The sequence below is a fragment of the Zonotrichia leucophrys genome, chromosome 4 (genome assembly GCF_028769735.1).
Source record: "Zonotrichia leucophrys gambelii isolate GWCS_2022_RI chromosome 4, RI_Zleu_2.0, whole genome shotgun sequence".
Lineage (NCBI taxonomy): Eukaryota > Metazoa > Chordata > Aves > Passeriformes > Passerellidae > Zonotrichia > Zonotrichia leucophrys.
Window position 1 is genome coordinate 69,983,992 of NC_088173.1, and position 20,032 is coordinate 70,004,023.

The window sequence follows — 20,032 nt, forward strand, 5'->3', positions numbered from 1 at the left end:
TCATTCTCCCCACGGCAAATATTCCCAGGGAAAGGAAAAATGTCCTTCTTTAGGGCAAACACTCCCCTTGCAAGGCACTGCAGGGCAGGAAATCCATGGGTGCTACTGTGCCTGCAGGGAGCTCAGAGGAGAGGAGGCTCCACATCATTTTTGGGAATCACTGAGCATCCCTTCTCCTTCTTCTGAGGGTCAGCAGCAGCACAGGGTGGAGACTGAAATTTTTCCTGGGAAGTTCAGAGCAAAGTTTTGCTATGGAATGGCACAAAGTTAAAATTTCCCTGTGGAAGGAACATCCAGCTTGGAAATGCCTTTGAGCTGTTTTATTCTGATAGTGTCCAACTGCCACTAACAAACAGACTCTAATCTGATAACACTGGTGTCAAATGAGTGTGATAAGCCCCAGAAACAAGTAACTTCCAAGCAGGGGTTGTCCCTAGTTTTGCTTTACAGGGACAGGCATTTCCAGGGAAAGCTGTCCTTTCCAATTTCCCTCCTCACAACAAGCATCTCCCCTGAAAGTGATGAGCACAACCCATTCCCAAAGGGAAGGAGCCACTGCAGGAAATACACTTTCCAGCAGGAAAAATGGCCCAACTCAGCTCCATCTCATGCAGCCCCTGGCACTGGATCCACCCTGGGAGAGGTCCCAGCTCTGGGTGATTAAGAGAACACACGCTGGAGCTGAGCCCAGTGGAAGCAAACATGTGCTCCTTAAGTGCACTGACATTTATTATGGTAAAATTCCCTTTTCATGTTGTTTTTTCCACGTTTCTGCTTCCCAGCATCATGGCCTGGAGGCAGGAAGGGGTTGCTGAAGCAGTTGGAGTGAAGATGAGCTGTTATTTTATACATGAAGCTGCACCTACTTGCTCCAAGTCCAGGAAAAGAAAAAAAAAATTGAAATAAACCCTGCCAGCAACTCATCCACAGGAGAAGGTTGTCTGAAGCGTTCAAAAGGAAAAAACAAAGGGAAGGCTAAGGGAAAATGGGACTGTTGGGTGTTTCATCAATTCCAGCCCTTCTGTAGGGTCATCCTCTGGTCCTCTCTGAAGTGTCCAGCAGTGCTGATGTGCACTGGGGGTTATCTGGACATCAGTAAAACAATCCAGGAGGACTGAGACAGAATCTTCCTTCCCAATCACCAGACCAGATGGTGGAGGATTGGACTGGTTGGTTTCTTCTCCCATGGGTGAAATTGAGCTACTGGAGGATCCACATGGGCTCCACGCTGGTCTTGGATGTGGTTTGGTGTCCACACTCAGGTCCTTTCCATCCAAAAGGACCTTGAGAAGGTGGGCAGTGCATCCAAGTGGGAAGAAGACTTAACATTCAGACAGCACAAAGCATGAGGAATGGTGAAACTGGGATAAAGGAGGAAAGGAAAATATCAGCTTCCCACAATTAAAGCATTGTGACATGTAGGACTGACTGCATGTACTCACTGCCCACTAAGGATTAAGAATTTAGTTTGGTGTTCAGGAACCACTAAAGGCTGGGAAAATGTTTGGAACTTGCTGTGAGCATTTCAGGCCCTCTCTGGGAGCAGGGGTCAGAAATAGGTTTGGAAAAAGCCTCCAGAAGAAGGTCTGAGGTTGGGCCCTGCTTCTGAGGAGGTGCTGCAGACCTTTCTTGCAGCTCTCATGGTGGGCACAAGTTCTTTGGAGGTTTTCACCTGTTGTCACTACACTGGTGCCTTTCCTCATCCTGGCCCACTTCATTTCCAGCGGCCTGCAGCTCATTAAGGCCCATGGGATCATCTCAGAATCATGGAATGGTTTGGGTGGGAAGGGACCTTAAAGATCATCTCATTCCAACCCCCTGCACTGGGCAGGGACACTTCCACTGGGCCAGGTTGCTCCAGGCCCTGTCCAACCTTGTCCCTTTTAGACCTGTGACAGTGGTGATGCCCTCAGGATGGTGCTGCTCTCCTCAGTCCTCCATGGAAGCATTTAGGTTGGAAAAGAGCTGTGAGATCATCGATGCACTGAGATCTCTGCCCCTGCCCATGTTCCAGACACATCCTGCTCGTGACCAGAGCGGTTCTGGGTGATTCCATGGGATCAGAACTGCAGGATAAACTCCACTGACCCCTGTCTCCATCCCAGCAAGGAACCAGAGTGAACAGATGCCTCTTCTGAGCTGTCCAGATGGTTCAGAGGCTGAGAAAGGCATAAGAAGGATCTTAGCCCACGGCGGCTTTCAAGTGGCCAAATGGATCTGGAGTGAGCAATGACCTTCATCAACCTCCCTAATGGAAATGTGTCCTTGCAGGAGGAGGAGGAGGAGGAGAGGATGAGGAGGAGAAGGAGAGGATGAGGAGGAGAAGGAGTCTCTCTGCATCTCTCACACCGCAGATATTTCGGCTGTGCAAACATTTGGAAGTGAGAGCAGCATGCAGTTTGCTCTCACCACTGGAAAATCCACTTTTCCACCCCAATTTTTTGTTTTCTAGGCAGCTTGCCAGTGAGTACCTAATCAAATTAGAGGAAAAGCACTTCCTTGGGATGGAGGCAGGCATTGGAAATAAAGGAGAATGTGGGCTGGCCTCTGTGAGGGAGGTGAGGCAAAAGCTCCACCAGAGGAGAGATTTGTGAGGCTCCTCACTGCAGGAATGGCAACTTTGGTGTCCAAAAGATCATTAAATTGAGTAAAAGTATATCTGGAGGCATTGAGAGAGAGGATGGATGGATGGATGGATGGATGGATGGATGGATGGATGGATGGGATGAATGGATGGATTGAAGTCTTGATTCTAAGCTGCTCAAAGCAGCACTTCAAGATCTCCAAAGATGTATGTTGAAATGTCTTCCCCACAAAATATTTCTCATTCCAAAATATTTTCAAGTTTAGTGGAAGGTGTCCCTGCCCAAGACAGGTAGTTTGGAACCAGAGGATCTTTAAGGTCCTTTCCAACCCAAACCAATCCATCATTCTGTGATTTTCCATGATGGAAATCATGGAAAATGATTTTTTCAGGCATTTCAGTGGAAGATGTCCAGCCATCTTCTGTGTCAAATCTCCTCTGAATGGTTGATGTGCTCAACTCCAGGTACCTGAATTCACTTTTGCAGGTCAGAAAGGACTGGTTAGTACACTGAAATTAAACTGGTTTTCTTGAAGGGCTCTTGGCTACCAGAGTGAGGGTGCAGATAAAGTTGTTTCTGGGGCAACACCAAATGTTGGGGTTTTTTCTGTGTTCCTAACCCAGATGACAACATGACAATTTAGGATTCTTGCTCCCAAGAGGTTCTTGGAATGGTTAGAAACAAAAAGTTTTAATAAAAGGCAAAATAACAAAACTCTTTACAGAGAAGAACTGATCCAGGTGCAAGAGGCCCTCCTGTCCCTGGTAAAACACCTCACAAAAGCCATTGGTTTCTTTGTTCTCTTCTTTTTCTAGTGAATTGCCTAAGCAGGACTTTTTGGCTCCTGTCCAATTAGCTATCCTTAATTTTGAGGTGAAGTCCCCCAAGTCCTATAAGATGCTTTTCACCTCATTGAGGAGAGAAACTAATGAGCTTATTTCCTTTTTTAAAAAACCAAAAAATAGTTTTGTCGATCCATCAACAGAAGGCACATTCCTACAGACAGGAGAGGGTTGTCCTCCATCAGAGAGGAGGGAAGCACCTGTGAAGGTTTGGGTTTGTAGATCTTGTCCATTGGAAATGAAACTCCTCAGGGAGCCCCATGGGAGTGAGAGGATTTGTCCAACTGCATGGAGAGCAGATGGAAGAGCCTTCCTCTGGTCACTCCTTTTTTAAATTATGCATCCTCCATCTGCTGCCTGGAGCACAGACGTGCTCACAGAGCTGCTGCCTTCCCAAAATAACCCAGGACTTGGGGAGAGGCTTTGTACACTGCAAGAGCCTAAATGAGAGATGCAGGACCCCAGGCAGCTCTCCAAAATGCAGTTTATTCCATCCAAGGTGTCACAGCAGTCCTGTGGGTGACAGAGCTGTGCCTACAGCTGTCAGCTCCAGCTGCAGGCAGGCCTGGAGACCCTGAGTTTAGGTCACAATGCATTATAGACTTTTCTTTTGCTCACAATGCATTCTATACTTTCCTTTGCTGAGCATCTTCATACATTAGAACCAATCTATACCTTAAGTTTTCTCTCTAACCTATCATAACTACTGCAATTACCATATCCATGTTACTGTTCTCCAATCACTAAAAGTCAGTACATTACAGTTTAAGCTAGAAGATGTTTTTCAGTTTTCCTGCAGTGGAAAATTCTGAGATCTTTTTTTCTACTTGCACCATTTGCTGCCTTGTTTGCCTGTGCTCTCTTTCTGCTTGGTAAAAACATCTTCTTGTTTGGGCTGGGTTTATCCTTTGTTCTTTGTCATAAAAACCCCTTCTAACTAACACAGCCTTTGCCTCCTTGGTTATCCAGCGACACTGGCTCAGCAATTCCTTTCTTCTGTATCAAAACTTGCTTCCAGCTCTATTCCTTCTTCAGATTCTACATTCCAAAATCTTTTTGCCAAGCATCTGTGAGACTTTCTTGTCAAACTTTCATCCTTCCCAACAGCACACCCCTGCCTTGCCTGGCCCAGGCTCTCTCAGCTTCTCTCCTGTGCTGGTGGCCCTGCAGGTGAAGGTTGGATGTCACCTGGAGGGAATGGAGTGCTGCAGGTTTGGACAGCCCAAAATGCCACCATGCCAAAGGAAACTCTTCCCTCTTTCTGCCGTCTGTTGGGAGTTTTACATCCTTTGCTTTGGCTGCTCCACCTGCAGGCAGAGGGTCTCAGTGTGGCACCTGCAAGGATGGGCTTTAAATTTGGAAAGCTCTGGGTCACAGAGCTGGGTGTTGGCACCCTCAGGAGGCTGCTCCTGCTTTCCCACCAGCTCAGAGCATCCCTGGATGAAGGTGGAAATGTGTTGGCCCAGCACATCCCTGGAGCAGAACCAAGGTCCCTTCCCTCAGCTCCCCTCCATCCCTGCCAGCCCTGCTCCACCACACTGCACATGTTTCATTCTTTGCCTCTTTCCCCTGACTCTAAATCAGTTCTGTCAGCTCCTTAATTATTTTAATTTTTCTCCATTCTCCAAATCCCTCAAATATATTTTATATATAGGGTACAGGCTTAAAAAAGAAAGCTACCGCTGTGCCCTTGCCTCTGAAATATTACCAGAAAAAATGTGTGTATTTCATCTCTGTCTTTCATTTTTCCAGACATTTTCTGCTTTGAAGAAGCTTGAAACAGTAATAGACTGATGGCTACACTCCAACTCTATTGATTAACAGTGAGTGGTCAAGCTCTTCAGTGCCTGAAAATACATCCAGAAACGGGGACAGGTGAATTATTGCATTTTCCCGCAGATGGAAGGAATGGGGAGGAGGATAAAACCTGCAAGGGGGACTTCAAAAGAGACCAGCCCTCCCCATGCCCAAATCCCCACTGGAGTGAAGCCCTGGTGTGGGGGAGAACCAATGATTCTTTTCAGCACAGCACAGGGCTAAATCATTTATAAATATTGCAGCTCCAAATTGCCTCCGTTTAACGAGGGGAGAGCGGGGAAGGGAAGCAAGTGGGAACACTCTCCCACAGTTTTGAGCAAGAGCTCAGTGCTGACAGCAGAAATCTCTTCCCAGCCATTCCAGTCCTCACCCAAGGTCACATTTCCAGTGCATTTTAGGACAAAAAAGGAAAAAAAAAATAAGGAGGCATTGCAGGCTGCAGGATGTGCAGAAGCCCAAGGGCTGTGAAGTTGTGCTGATGGACAGTGGGACAGAGGGACAGTGGGACAGAGGGCCTTCACCTTCCTTCCAGAAGGATCCTCTTTGGAACCTTGGGAGCTCCTGGAGCTACTGGGCTGCAGGGATAACAGCCTGGGGATTCCTGTGGAGGCAAGGAAGAGGAGCAAAGCTTGGAAGCAGAGTGGAGACCTCACTTTGAGCTTCCACAGCCACATCCCCCTCCCCATTCCTCACCTCCTGCATCCTCTGGGAGAGGTGTGAGCTTGCACCAACCATCAGAGAATCCATTCTGCCTTCAGAAAGATGTGGAATACTTTGATTGTTTTAAAATCTGACTTCTTGTGGGATGGGAAAGCATTTTCCCCCTTTTATTTGAATTCCAGTTCTGTGCCCAGGCTGGGGGGCAGCTGAGGGCAGGTGCCAGGGGGGATGATGGGCAATGGGTCACTGCAGCTTGCGGGGTGAGTCAGGGACAAGCCAGGAGAATCTGCAGCTCCTCTCCTGCACCTGCTGCAATATTTGGTGTATCTGAGAGTGTTTCCAATCTGTCTTTCAACTGAGCAGCCAAGCAAAGCTCTCCATTTGCATTTTAGGTGCTGCAGCAACCCCCAAGGCCCTTCAGGACGTTCCAAAACTGCCATTTCCAATCTCTCTGCAGTTAACTGTGAGTGATGCTTGCCTGGCTGGAATAGATCACCAAACTCAGGTCCTGACAGGATTAATGCACTGGAAAAAGGCTCAAAAAAGGCTCAAAAAAGGAAAAAGGCCTTCAGTGAGGCCAGGTGCTCTTTGAACACAGCAACTTTGTGAGCCCCACGTGTGGCTGGTGAGTTTTGGAAGGACCACAAGTGCTCCAGTGGGAAGATATTGAGGGAAGAAAAATAGAGGCAGCAACAGAATCAACAAGAAATTTGTGGGAAGAGGAGTTACAAAGGAAATGTTTTCATCTGCAAAAATGCCTCAGAGAATAGCTGGATGGGAGTCACTGATATTAACACACAGCTGAAAGCTGGAGAGTTCAAAGGAGAATGGATCTTTGGGCACAATAAACTACAGGAAATTCAAAAAGGAGAATGGATCTTTAGGCATGATAAAGTAAAGGAAATTCAAAGGATAATGGATCTTTGGGCACGATAAAGTAAAGGAAATTCAAAAAGGAGAATGGATCTTTGGGCACAATAAAGCAAAGAAAGTTCAAAGGAGAATGGATCTTTGGGCACAATAAAGGAAATTCAAAAAGGAGAACGGATCTTTGGGCACAATAAACTACAGGAAATTCAAAGGATCTTTTAGTACAATAAAGTAAAGGAAATTCAAAAGGAGAATTTATCTTTGAGCGCAATAAACTAAAAGAAGTTCAGAGGAGAATGGATCTTTGGGCACAATAAAGTAAAGAAAGTTCAAAGGAGAATGAATCTTTGGCCACAATAAAGGAAATTCAAAGGAGAATGGATCTCTGGGCACAATAAAGTAAAGGAAATTCAAAAAGGAGAATGGATCTATGGGCCCCATAAACTAAAGGAGGTGATGATACAGAAGTCCAGGCAGCTGAAACACTACAAGAAAATAAAGGAGGTGAGGCCCATTCTCTGTCCTTTTACTTATCTTTTAACAGAATGGGATTTAAATTGTGTTATTTCCATTACATCCAAGAGACTTTGCCAAAGGGGTTTCATCTGTTGTGCAGAGCTCCCGGCCCCCATTTCAAGGTAAAATATTTCCCAAAGCCTTTTTGCAGGAGGAACTTGGAGAGTGGGGCTCTGAGCATCCTTGTGACAGGGAGTGATTCAGCCTTGCCAACTGCTCTGACCCCAATCTCACCTTGTTCCTCCCCAGGCCTGTATTTTCACATCTCTTTTCCTTTCTGCATGTTTGAATTCAATAGCTTTTATTTTTTTTTGGTTGATTGGGTTTTTTTAAGGACTGGTGAGGGAGTGTTTATTGGATGGTGACAAATCTGTTGTCTGAGCAGCTTTCCTAATAAACCAGATTATTTTTGTTGATGCTGATAGCTACAGGAACCAGTATCTGCCACGGATCTGCATCATCTGTTTTGACTCCACACTCCTCAGGAGAGCATCTGCTTGTTTCCCACATTATGGTCAGGAACTTCAATACTCACACAGGGTAACTCTCCCCACTCCACTCCCATCCATTGATTTCCACACTGGTTGCTCCAAACCCTTGGGGATTCCCCCTGATGGATCTGGGACTGGGATAATATGAAAACAGATTCAGGGTAAGCAATAAGTAGCAATAAAACCACATCCATGCAGCTTTAATATCAGCAGTGCAGAAGCATCCCCGAGCACAATTTCATTGATTTTAGTGGAATTATGTCATGCATTCATTTGAGCCAGAACCACAATATATATTCTTGTGCTCCTGGAAACCCTTTTGGAATTTATCCTCCGCTGGAGGAGGTTCCATTAGAATAAAGTGATGCCACTTTTAACCATTGATCAGAAAATATTGTAGCAGAGGAATTGCAGAGGACCTCACAGCAGACTGACCTTTTGCTGTGTGGCAAGGAGATTGCTGGAAAGAAGGGAACAATTAAAGAATTATTTGCTGAGGGCACCCAGGGGCACTAAAACCCCTGCATTACAGCAGGCCTGGGCTCTGGCTGTGCCCTTTATGCTCAGCTTGCAAAGGAAGCTCCTCTGAGAAACAGATATAATATTTTTGCAGCCTTGTGACAAGAGAGCCTTGAGAAATTTCAGACCAGCTCACTTGGAGGGAACAAAGGCTGCCCAAGTGAGTCAAGTTCACTCCTCAGTAGCCATGACAACACTTTCAAGAACTCACAGTTTAGGGAAGAAGGGAAATAAATTCTGATCGGCGACACAAAGTAGTCCATTGCTGCTCCTCTGTTGTCTGCAAGTACCTGGACAGCTCCAAAGTTGTGAGACTTTGGTGCTTGGTGACATCCTGGGGAGGAGGGAGGATGTGTTTTATCCCAAATGATGTCAGAGCTCAGGGAAGGGCAGGATGGGACGCTGCAGACCCTTTGTGTGTGTCTGTGGAGGCGTTCGCAGGGGTCCCAGGATGAGGGAAGAGATGAGAATCTTGACTCTGTTTTAGAAGGCTGATTTATTATTTTATATGTTATATTAAAAGAAAATTACATATAAAATCTATAGTAAAAGAACAGAAGAAAGGATTTCATCAGAAAGCTTGAAAGGAATAGAAAGGAATGGAATGATAATAAAATCTTGACCAGAGAGTCCAAGACAGCTGGACTGTGATTGGCCATTAATTAAAAACAACCACATAGGACCAATAAAAGATGCACCTGTTGCATTCCACAGCAGCAGATAATTATTGTTTGCATTTTGTTTCTGAGGCCTCTCAGCTTCTCAGGAGAAAAAAATCCTAGCAAAAAGGATTTTTCATAAAATATGTCTGTGACACGTGTCCTTGGAAAGCAGGGGAAGGAGGTGGGAGCAGTTCCAATCTTGGGTGCTTCTGGAGGACATTCTGACTCCCAGGACTGCATCAGAGACACAAAACAGGAACAGAATGCTCATCCTGAGGTGCCTCAGTGTGAATCCAGGAGGAAGGCTCAGATGCTGCAGGGGTGCTTCAAGCAGAACAGTCAGACCTGAAGGGGACCCTGGGATGTCCTTCATGCTCCACACTAGCATGCTGACCCCTTGTCCAGGGTCACAAACAGCTGCAGGTCAGGAATAATAATGATAATAATGATAATAATGATAATCCTTGCTCAGTGGAAGTGTATCCTTGCAAGTGCTTGCCTTCCAAGTCACTTCTGCTCTTTGAAACTCTATTTGCTTTCTTTCTATTCCCTCAGGAAGTTTGCTGCAATTTTATTAGGGTTTTTTCTTCTTTTGGTTTTTTTTTCTTCATCTTTTTGGCTGTAATATCTGCCCTCCGGCTGTATCTCTTTTTTGCTTCTTATCCAGACAGCTTTTGCCAGTGTCAGTACCCACCTGGATTACTGGAAACCAGAACCTTCACTGGTCAGTAAAGGGTCAGTGGGAGCTTCAGAGTGTTCACAGCAGAGGAAAAAGGGATTAAGATCAATAGTTGCTTGCTTTGCCAGTCCCAAATGGGGTCAGCAGGGCAGCAGACAGGGTAATGTCCCCTCTGCTCTCCTGGAAATGTGTCTGCTCCCAGCCAGAGGGTCGGGAGCAGTAAATCCATTATTCTGTCCTGTCCAGCTTTGTTAAAGAAGAGAAAAAAAAAAAGAGTGACAAGTGTGGGATTGATGGGGACCACAGTGCTGCAATGGTCTGTTCCTCAGGAGTGGAGCTGAAGCTTCCATGTCTATTCCAGGGCCTCCTAAAAGCCTCCTCAGATGGCTCCAGGATGGTTCCTGGACACATCCCTGTTCCACAGGGGAAGAGACTGCAGCCCTGGCAGATGAAAATAGGGATTGAGCACATCCTGAGAGAGCTGGAGCTGTTTGCCCACCAGGGCAATGGTCATTGGCCATTAATTAGAAACAACCACATGAGACCAATCACAGCTCCACCTGTTGCATTCCACAGCAGCAGATAACCATTGTTTACATTTTGTTCCTGAGGCCTCTCAGCTTCTCAGGAGAAAAAAATCCTAAGGAAAGGATTTTTCATAAAAGATGTCCATGACATGTGTCCTTGGAAAGCAGGGGAAGGAGGGCACCTCTGCACCTCCAAAGTCTGGAACAGGTCATGAGCAAAACACCACCTCCAAAAATTCTCCTCTCCTCTGTCCTGCCTCAGTGCAGCTCCAAAATCTCCTTTCCTTGCACTGAAAGCTGTCTGGACACGACTGCAATCCATCTAAAATGGGAAATTTTCACTAATTCTAGAATGTTAGTGAACAAATCCCACCTCTCCTGAGGAAACAAAGCTGGACGTGTGCATGGAGGTGACACCCACCACCACATCTAGAGCTAAGGGGAGGATTTTTGCCTTCAGCTCTGCAGGAATCTGAGATCTCACCAAGGGGTTTTGTTCCAGGGGGGATCAGCTTTCCAAACTCACCCGTGCACAAAAATGTTTTCCATCAGACCAAAGAAAAATACTTCCACTTCATTCAAATGAAAAAAAGGTTCATTTCAACTTCAGTCTTTTATTATAATTTGGTTTTTATCACACAGAAAGAGAACCTGGGGAGAGTTTGCAGTTCTGTGGGGTTTGACATAATGAAATGCAGCAGTAAGAAAAAAAATCTTTTAAAGGGAAGGAATCCTATTAAAGGACAGGCTTCAGAAGAGTCAAACACCTCCAGAACCACTGTGTTTTCCAAGACATGGGGATAAATAAGGAATAATGGCCATTAGGAGCCCCACTGGAAGCATGGTGAGGGAGAGGAGGGGTGGCTGGGGCAGTCACCAGCACTCTTGGTGTGACCTTCATGTTCTGATCCACCCACCAGCTTTTGGGAGGTCTCCTCATCAGCCAAACTTCCAGCAGCTCATCCTGAGGTGCTGGAGCTGCAGATGCTTCAGGTGGAATCACTTTGTTGTGGGGAAAAGCTTCCCTCTGTGCCCCTGGATGGGCTGAGCTGCTCTCCAGCCCCACTGGAGGCACAGCCACGACCCCCAGGGACCACCAGGGACCCCTCAGCAGGTGGGTGACAAGCAGGTGACAATGTGGAGACCCCTCTAAATGAAGGGGTATCAACCTGAGGTATCTCCCACTCATCCAAGCCTTGGCAAACCTGAGGATTATGGAATAGTTTAGGTTGGAAGAGGCCTTTTAAAAGTCATTTAGTTCCACCCCTCTGCAGTGAGCAGGGACCTCTTTGGCAGGGTCAGGCTGTTCAAAGCCCTGCCCATCCTGGCCTGGAATGTTTCAGGGAGCCTGGTAATCATTGAGGTTGGAAAAACCCTCTAAGATTTTTCAGTCTAATCATTGGCCCAGCACTGAGATGTCCCCAAGTGCCACATCCACATGGCTGTTAAATCCCTCCCCAGGGATGGAGACTCCAACACTGCCCTGGGCAGCTGTGCCAGTGGTTCATAACCCTTTCCATGAAGAAATTATCCCAAATATCCACTTAAACCTCCCAGCAGCTCTGGCTTCCAACCTCAGCTGTCACCAACACTTTTAGATCCTTTTTCCCCTAGAAAAATAACATTACAGCGAGTCTGTAGGAACTCAGCTGCTTCAGAAATCCAGAACTCACAGCCTGCAGATTGAAAACCAACTCTTTAAAGAAAATACTCCTTGAAATCCCTCCCTGTGCCCGGGGCTTTGCAAACCTCCACTAACTCTTGGCATCCATCTCCACATTGTGTCACTCTCCAGCTCAGTGAAGAAGTTGATTTGAATATTGTTTTATCACACTGTGCCTTGCAGACAGCATTGAGTCAGCTTAAAACCAGCTCAGTGTGTACTGGCTCCCAGTTAATTATAGGCATAAAACATCATTTACTCTGCTGAAAGGAAATGCTTGGAATCCAGAGGGCCCTGTGCTGCAAACACTGTTTTTTGTTTCCTCTCTGTTACTTCTGGGACAGTTTTGTGGCTGGGGGATTACAGATCTTTGGGGGCTGCATCCAGATTTCCCTCAGTGCAGGGGTGAGGGTGTTTTGCTGACAATTTTTTTTCCCAAAGAGCTTTAATCCAACCCTTGGGAAGGAACGGAGGAAATTGCACCCTTAGTCAATAATTGCCTGTCTCTTGTTTGGGGTTTTTTAGGTACCTGGGTCTGGCTTGGTCCCTAAAGAATTCCTTCACTGTGTTGGTGTTTCCTCCTGTTCCAGCTCTCCAGGCAGCAGACAGCCATGGTGTTGATGCCCAAATTGAGGATTTATTTTCCCAAAAGCTGTATATTTGCACTGTGCCCCCCTCTCAAACCATTCACAGGAGCTGCATCCTGGCCATTATTGCCTGAACATTGCAGGAAAACTTATTTCCATCGCAGGGGTTGGATCGCCTCTTAAACCTGTGGCATAAATCCATCTCATGGAATAAATCCATCTCATGAAATAAAACCATTTCATTAAATAAATCCATCTCATGAAATAATCACCTGAGAGCTGAAGGGAGCCAAGGGCTGACCAGCCCAAGTGCAAACTCAGAGTTACTCTGGGAGCGTGTGGGAGTTTCTGGAGAAACTCTGGATGGGGTTTGTGGCCACAGAGCAGCTCTGAGGTTTGCCTCAGAGGTTCAGGAGGCAGGAGGTTCAGGGATGCCCAGGAGGTTTGGGGTTGCCTTGGCCAGGTGCCTGGGCACGGGGAGGCAGCTGGGGAAGGAGCGTGGCTGGGGACATACGGCGGAGCTGCAGCAACAGCATCCCACCCTCTCCCTCAAGCTGTCAGGAGCGCTTCAAATCGGTGGGAGAGGAGCAGGCACAAGCTGGAATATCTCAGGAAGCTCTGGTGGGAGCAGAAATTGCTGGTGAGGGCTTTTCTTGGAGGGGGACACTTTGTTCCCAGCAGTGTTTGAGGTTTATGGGAAGGGCAGGAGTGGGAAATGCTTTGCTCGTGGAAGGGCACGTCAGCAAATTCTCTGTCCCCACCTCCTGCTCCTTGCTGCTGAATGAAAAAGCAGCTTGTCTGATGCCTCAGGTTTTGGCTTTTGGATTTTTCAGGTTCTGTGCTGCTTTAGTGTGTGGGTCTGGGTTTCATATGAGGGGATGATGAGCTCTGTGCACAGAGCAGGGAGACAAAACAATTCCTGCTCCAGCTGGGGACCAAGGACAAATGATCCAAATCTCAGCCCCAAGAGCACAAACACCGTGGGCTGAAGAGAGAAAAACAAGAAGGATGGGACTGCATGGGCTAAAGCTGTAATTGAACAATGAACTCCAATATGCAAATGGAGCAGAATTTATAAAAGTGAGAGACCCCGTGAGCAGTCATGCATTTTGTGACCATTTTGGTTCATCTTGGGTGCAGCCCTGGCTGGGCTCTTGTGCTGCCCAAGGTGCATCCATTGAGGCCTCCTAATAAATCCCTGCTTTATTCTTTAGCTCTGTCTAACCTCTGCTCTAGGTCAGCCTTCACAAGGCATCATGTCCACCTGGTTTTGTAGCAGATCTGGTGTGGAATTTAAGCATTCTCAGGTTTCTCCCGGCCAGAGCATCCACAGGGAGGAAGGCAAGGGAAGGATGTTATAATTTGTCCCACCAGGTGCTCTCCTTGAGAGAAGCATCCCTTTATGATGGTGAACTTGATCCTGCCCCAACATTTCCCTGGATTTTTGCTCTAGCACTGATGCAGAAGGAGAACCAAGCTGGTCAGAGGGATGGAGCAGCTCTGCTGGGAGGAAAAGCTGAGAGAATTGGGATTGCTCAGCCTGGAGAAGAGCAGGCTTTGGGGTGACCTCATGGTGGTCTTCCATGACCTGAAGGGAGCTACAAGAAAAATGGGGAGAGACTGGAGAGACAGGACAAGGAGGAATGGCTTCACAATGAAAGAGAGTAGGGTTAGATGAAATATTAGGGAAAAAAAATCTTTACTGTGAGGGTGGTGAGCCCTGGCACAGGGTGTCCAGAGAAGCTGTGGCTGCCCCTGGATCCCTGGAAATGTCCAAGGCCAGGCTGGACAGAGCTTGGAGCACCCTGGGATAGTGGAAGATGTGGAATGAGATGATCTTTAAGGTTCCTCCCAAGCCAGGCCGTTCCATCATTCTGTGATTCTATCAATAGAACTGCCTAAATCTGATAAAGGTCAAACTTCCTGGGGAAACTGAGGCACTGGGTGCACTTGGAACATGACCCCAAATCCAAGCAAACCTTTAAGCTTTTCAAAAGACAAATTGTGGCTCCAGCAAGCACTGCCAACCACAAACCCTCTTTAGGATTTATTTAATTGATAAGCCACCAGAAACAGGGTCCTCTTTTTCGTCACCAGCACATCCTGAACCCCTCAGCATCTCCCAGAGGAATTATCCTGTTCCAGCACTGCTGCAATGTTTTCTGGTGGGGACACAAGCAGCAGGACCAGCAGGGAAATAAAAGCTCTTAAAAGAGCCCATCACATTCTGTATTTTGTCATGATCCCACTTCTCTTTTTTAATGTGCTCTGAGGAGATGGGAAGCATTGCTCCAGGTCTGGGAGAAAGAAAGGACCCCAAAGGGAAAGAGAAGTTGCCCACAAGCCTTGTGAACCAGGGAAAAAAACAAAGGCAGAAATAAATAACCAAACAGGGAAAAAAGAATCAAAAACACCCTTGAAATGTTGTTTTGTTGCTCTTGTTTTGCTGCAGAGGAGTTTGAAGTTCTCCATTTCCTGGGTGTGCTACAGGAGCAGCAGAGTTGAAACTCGGGCTTTTAATGAAGTTTATGTAAATTTGGTGATGTTTATACTTAGCAGAACAGATTTAGGAGTACTAATAAAGCAGCAGATGAGGCGTAGAAAAGAGCTGGTGAAGTTTTCCACCACTGTTATTTTTTACCTTCCTCCCACCATTCCCAACAAAAAGAGTCTGTTTCTGTTGCCAGTTTCTCTTCACAACAAGAGCTTCTGAAAAGCTGTTTATCCTTCAGTGCTGCTGAAGCATCTCCCAGTTCAGTTTTGTCCCATTGCCTTCCCTCCAGGAGCAACAACCCAGCCCATGTTTGTTTTCCCTTCAAGTAAATTAATTTTTCCCAACTTCACTTTGGGATCTTTGTTCACTGCCAAGATTTTTGTTGGGCTGGAGTTGAAGCAGCCTTTTCCTTTGGGAGGAGGTGAGGATTTACCTGGGTTTGGAGTCAGGGATGTTGAAGATGAGCAGGATGAGCTTCATCCTTGGGGAGGAGGAGGAGGCAGAGCTGGCCATGCCCAGTGATGGGTGGTGATTGCTGGTGCTTGTGGCTCCAAGGAGAAGAGCTTTGCTTTTCATTATGAAAAGGGACAAGGCCTAAATTTAGGACTGGAATGGTCAAGGCTTAGCTTTGAAATGAAATTTCACCACACCTTTTCCTACAGCAGAAGGAGAGTCCTGGAAAACACAAATCCTCCATATATTAGCAAGCAATCTTGATATTTAATTTATTTTTATGGGAACTGATAATCTGTTGTTTTCAACATCCACTGGTGCTTTGATGCCCACCAGGGAGAACCTTGCAGAGGTTTCATGGCAGTAAACCAACACCCCCCAGCTGAGCTGAATCATGTCCAGATTTTCATGGAATCACAGAATTCCAGGTTGGAAGGGACCTCAAGGATCATCTGGTCCAGACAAGATGGTCCAGCACTATGTCCAGTTGAATCTTTTAAGTGGGAAAATTCCCCACTTCCCTGGGAAGATTATTCCAAGGGATGATTATTCTCCCTGTGAAAATCTCTCCTCTTGTATCCAATCAGAACCTCCTCAGCTGTGACTTTTCCATTATTTGTCATCATTTCCATGTGAGTCCTCATAAAAGGAGTCTCCATCTCCTTTGCAGCCACTCATTAAGCACTGGACCATGGGGATGAGGCTCCCCAAACCCAGTTCTCAGCCTTTCCTCATGTGGCAGCTTCCCAGTCCTTGGATTGTCCTTCTCCAGCCTGTCCACATCTATTTGGAACTGCAGGGACCAAACCTGGACACACCTGGAGTACTCCAGCTGTGGCCTGCCAAGTGCTGGTAGGGTGGAATAATGAATTATCCATCTCTGCTGGGTCTGATTTGGCACAAGGGGCAAGATCCCTTAATTAGACAGAGCTGCTGAGCAGGGAGTTTCTTTCTTGGCAGGGTTTTTGTAGCTTTTGGGGACATCTGAGACCATACCCTGCAAGGGAAGACTCCAAAGTTCCAGTTCAAAGCTGCAGCAGTGGCCCATTCATGGGGTTTTGTTGTTTGTTTGTTTGTTTTATGAGGTTTTTTGTTTGGTTGGTTTTTGGGTTTTTTGTTTGTTCAGATTTTTTTTTTATGTTTGGGGTTTTTTAGTTGTTTGGTTTTGGTTGGTTTTTTTTGGTTTTTTTTGTGTGTTTTTGGTTGTTGCTTTTGGTTTGGTTTTTTTGTTGTTGTCTTTGGTTTTGGTTTTTTGGTTTTTTGGGCTTTTTTGGGGGTTTTTTGTTTGTTTTGGTTTTTATTTAGTTTGTTTGGGGGGTTTGTTTGGTTTGGGGTTTGTTTTTGTTTTTGTTGTTATTTTGTTTTGTTGGGGGTTTTTTGTGTGGTTTTTTTTGTGGGTTTTTTGTTTGTTTGCTTGGGTTTTTGTTGTTGTTTTGGTTTGGTTTTGGCTTTTTGGGTTGGTTGTTTTGGGATTCTTAACTGTTTTTTGTCCTCCAGCTCATCCAGAATAAACCAATAACTGACATCCAGAAACCTCCATGAGCATCTTCAAGCCCTCCTCCTTGCCATGGGCATGAACTCATGGAATTTTCAGTCATTCCAGCATTTCCCTGGGGAAAAAGGGGCAGCATGAAGGAGCTGGGCGGGGAAATCCTTGAACTGGGGATGCTTCTGACATAATCAAAGATATATTTGGAAAAGATGAGCTTTTCCAGACTAAAATGTGCCTGAGTGATCCTGTTCCATGTAGTGACACAGGGATGGGAAAGCAGAAGCCACTGAGGAGTGATGGATTCACAGAATTTTCACTGAATGCTTGAATTTTCAGCTGCAGCTTTTTTTTCTCTGCAACCTGTTATGAATCTGAATATCCCTGACTTAAGGTGCTGAAGGAGGAGGAGGAGGACACTTCTAGAAAAAAAGTGTTCAGACCAGGAACCAGCTGTGATTGCTAAATCAGGAGATTTAGACACATGGAGAAACAAAAAAAAAGCAAAATTACTGAAAAGTTAAAAATACAGCCTGAAACGTGGAGCCTGCCTAGGAGCTGCATTTCACCCTGCTTTGCTTGTAGATCCTATAAACCAGGGGAAAACGGGACAGAGCAGACCCAGAGGGTTAAAACCTACAGGAAACACAGGACAGGAGGAGCTAAATCAGTCCAAAATTCTCCCCTTAATTATCACACTAAAGATTTTGCTGAATTACAATTAATCACCTCTGGGACAGAAGGTGCTTCCCAGAAAGGAGATGTTTTCCTGCTCATCAATTTCAGGACAAGTTGATGATCCCACTAATTACTGACCAGCTACCAGTGTGATGCTGAGCTACTGTTGAAGATTGCAATGCAAGATGTTTTCCATTACCATCTGTATGGCAGATTACCTTTGTCAAGTGGGCAGTTTGCCTTATCTCTCTCTTTGAGTGACCACATTCACACCTCCCTCAGGAGGGGACATCTGCTGATAACAGCTATTGAATGTCACTGCATGGCTGATAAGAACTGCAGCATCCCATTGGGAGATGTGAGCCCAGAGGGAGGAGCCAAGCATTCCTACCCGGATATAATCCAGAGGTTTTGAGACACCAGCACGGCTTCTCCACTGGATTCCCCAGAGGAACAGCAGCTGTCTCTTCTTCCACTGGATCTTCAGAGGAAGAATCCATCCTTCTCTACAGGATCCCGCTCCAACAGAACCACCCCTGACACTGCAGGAGGGCTGAGCCACAATTCCAATGGGACTGCCACCAACACCCTGACCCACAGGGTGTCAGGTTGGGTTCTGACTCTGTCAGTGTTGTTCTTGTTTACTGCATTGTTTATTTTATAATTTTAATTTTTTTCTTCCCTATCAAAGAACTGTTATTTCCTGCTCCCATATTTTTTAAATTAATTTAAAATTTAAAATTTATAGCAATTCGGAGGTGTGGGGAGGGTTTGCATTCTCCATTTCAGGGGAACCTCCTGCCTTCCTTAGCAGACTCCTGTCTTTCCAAACCAAGACAGCTACCAACATTCGTGAGAGTTTTTCCCTAGAGAAATCCCACCTGGAATACTTTTCCAGCCACTTGTGGTGGTCCAGGAAGCAGCTGGGAGAACTGGTGAGCAGGGGATGTGCAGATCACAGCAGCCAGCTCCTGACATGTGAGTGAGCCTCCTTAATCCAAGTTTCCATTTTAAAAAGAGAATAGGAACTTCCAGACAGGAGGATTTATAGGCAGGGACTTAACAGTTAAATATATTCATGGCTAAACTGAGGAGCCCAGAGTCATTAAAGCATGAAATTGTGCCAGTCAATTAAAGCGTCAATCACAGCCAGCCTCATTTGGGAGAGCTGCTTTAATCCCAAGAAAAGAACAAATATTTTTTGGCCTAGTGAGAGAACACAGTGGCTTGAAGTTGGTTTTAGAGAAAACAGACATTTGCCAGTGGTTGTTTTTTTTAATATATAGATTATTTTCTGCTGTGCTCCTTCCAAGGTGACTTCTGTTTCTGCTCAAGTGGAAACACAGATGCAATTTGAGCTGGAGATGAATTTTCACAGCAAACTCGAGTGGGCTACACAGCAAACAAACAAGAGAACTCATCAAAGAAACATTTAAACCAGCAGATAGCAGAGTTCTGGGACATCTCTTGCTTTCCAGCACAATTCAGACAGATTTTCCTTTTGTTTTTAAAACTCAGCAATTAGATTATTCTGCCTGTCACTTCATGCAACATGTATTTATTTTATTGGCTTTTAAAGCAATTTTTTCTCCCTCTGTGTTGAATTCCTGGAATTGGTGATATTTAACAAATGGTGGCTGTCATTTGGGCCTGGTCACACAGAACAGGTCACACACATGATGGTAATGGAGGAGAAACATCTCCAGAGGGGATTTACTGGGAGCTGACTGGAAGTTTTGATGTTGGACATGATCTTCTCTTGCTTAGCCACCAAAAATCAAAAAAGGAGATAAAAGAGACTTAGGGTGATTTTTGGGTGAAGCTCAGGCTGCAGAGCAGCTCCAGACCTTCTCTGGCTGCAGTGGGGCACACAAGCTTTGCTCCAGCACAGCTTCCCCTGGTGAAATCCCTTCTTGTGGCTTAGGGCCTCTCTCTGAACCAAAACCCTCCTTAAAAAACCTAATTTCCTGAATTTCTCAAAGTCTGCAGCTGTGCTTTGTGCAGGAGGGAACGGGGATTGTTTTTTGGGTCTGCTTGAAGGCCTTGGGAAGTTTTCCTTTTGGGATCTCCCCTGTCCTGGAAGCGTGCACAGCCCAGCTGGTGAGGCAGCACCAACAGCAGTAGGATCTAGGACTAAATACACAGTAAATTTAGGTAGCTTGGCTTGAAATTGGAATTCCTGAGTCCAAGGAGGTTCAGGAAGTTTGTTTTTTTTGTTTTGTTTTTTGTCGAGAAAGTTGCTTTGATACCTTTTGGAGGAGCAGGGCCTGTGGGTGCACCAGTCCCAGCCATCCCCCTTTCCAGTTTGTCCCGGTGCTATGGACACCAGTTGCCCACATTAATGTGTCTCACAGGATGGTTTGGGTTTAAAGTGACCTCAAAAATCATCCAGTTCCACCCCTGGAGCAGGGACAGCTTCCACTAGTCCAGGTTTGCCCTGTCCAGCCAGGCCTTGGGCACTTCCAGGGATCCAGGGGCAGCCACAGCTTCTCTGGGCAC